The sequence below is a fragment of the Battus philenor genome, unplaced genomic scaffold (assembly GCF_028537555.1).
Source record: "Battus philenor isolate CCGP_79_NKW_IND1 unplaced genomic scaffold, ilBatPhil1.0.hap1 SCAF_37, whole genome shotgun sequence".
Lineage (NCBI taxonomy): Eukaryota > Metazoa > Arthropoda > Insecta > Lepidoptera > Papilionidae > Battus > Battus philenor.
The window spans coordinates 382,895-384,638 of NW_027181701.1; positions in this window are offsets into that span (position 1 = coordinate 382,895).

Genomic DNA, 1,744 nt, shown 5'->3' on the forward strand with positions numbered 1-1,744 from the left:
CATTCGTCTTAGTTTTTATTAATGATTGCTTTTAATAAAAAATATTAAAAAGACAACTTCATATTTCAAGCAGTATAAACGAAACACCGGATGTTGATTTGCGCTTCAAGATTTTGTAAGAAAGTCTCATTTTTCTTCCTAAATTGATATTAGAGACGTAACCTAACTCTTAAATTTTTAAAACTATGCCGTACCAGTGTAACGCTAGGTGGAGATTTATCCGCTGGTCGATTAACACATTTGTCTTAGTTTTCAGTTTTGATTGCATTTAATAAAAAATATTAAAGAGACAACTTCATATTTCAAGCAGTATAAAAGAAACACCTGATGTTGAATTTCGCTTCAAATTTTCTAAGAAAGTCTCATTTTCCTTCTTAATTGATATTAGATACGTAACCTAACTTTTAAATTTTTAAATCTATGCCGTATCAGTGTAACGCTAGGTGGAGATTTTACCACTGGTCGATTAATACATTCGTCTTAGTTTTTATTAATGATTGCTTTTAATAAAAAATATTAAAAAGACAACTTCATATTTCAAGCAGTATAAACGAAACACCGGATGTTGATTTGCGCTTCAAGATTTTGTAAGAAAGTCTCATTTTTCTTCCTAAATTGATATTAGAGACGTAACCTAACTCTTAAATTTTTAAATCTCTGCCGTATCAATGCAACGCTAGGTGGAGATTTTTCCGCTGGTCGAATATTACATTCGTCTTAGTTTTCATTTTTGATTGCTTTTAATAAAAAAATATTAAAAAAATAACTTCAAATTTTAAGCAGTATATACGAAACACCTGATGTTGATTTGCGCTTCAAGATTTTCTTAGAATGTCTCATTTTCTTCTAAAATTGATATTAGAGACGTAACCTACCTTTTAAATTTTTAAAACTATGCCGTACCAATGTAACGCTAGGTGGAGATTTATCCGCTGGTCGATTAACACATTCGTCTTAGGTTTCAGTTTTGATTGCATTTAATAAAAAATATTAAAGAGACAACTTCATATTTCAAGCAGTATAAACGAAACACCTGATGTTGATTTGCGCTTCAAGATTTTGTAAGAAAGTCTCATTTTCTTCTAAAATTGATATTAGAGACGTAACCTACCTTTTAAATTTTTAAATCTATGCAGTATCAATGTAACGCTAGGTGGAGATTTTTCCGCTGGTCGATTAATACATTCGTCTTAGTTTTCATTTTTGATTGCTTTTAATAAAAAAATATTGAAAAGACAACTTCAAATTTCAAGCAGTATAAATGAAACACCTGATGTTGTTTTTCGCTTCAAGATTTTTTAAGAACTTCTCATTTATCTTCCTAAATTGATATTAGAGACGTATCCTAACTTTTAAATTTTTAAATCTATGCCGTATCAGTGTAACGCTAGGTGGAGATTTTACCGCTGGTCGATTAATACATTCGTCTTAGTTTTCAGTTTTTATTGCTTTTAATAAAGAAATATTAAAAAGACAACTTCAAATTTCAAGCAGTATAAACGAAACACCTGATGTTGATTTTCGCTTCAAGATTACCTAATTTCGTCTAATTTTTGTTCTAAAATTGATATTAGAGACGTAACCTACCTTTTAAATTTTTAAATCTTTGCAGTATCAATGTAACGCTGTGTGGAGATTTTTCCATTAGTCCGATAATAAATTCGTCATAATTTTCTTTTATGACTTTTTTACTCCAAAATTATTTAATTAAAAATCTTACCTCATACAGTATATACGAAACACC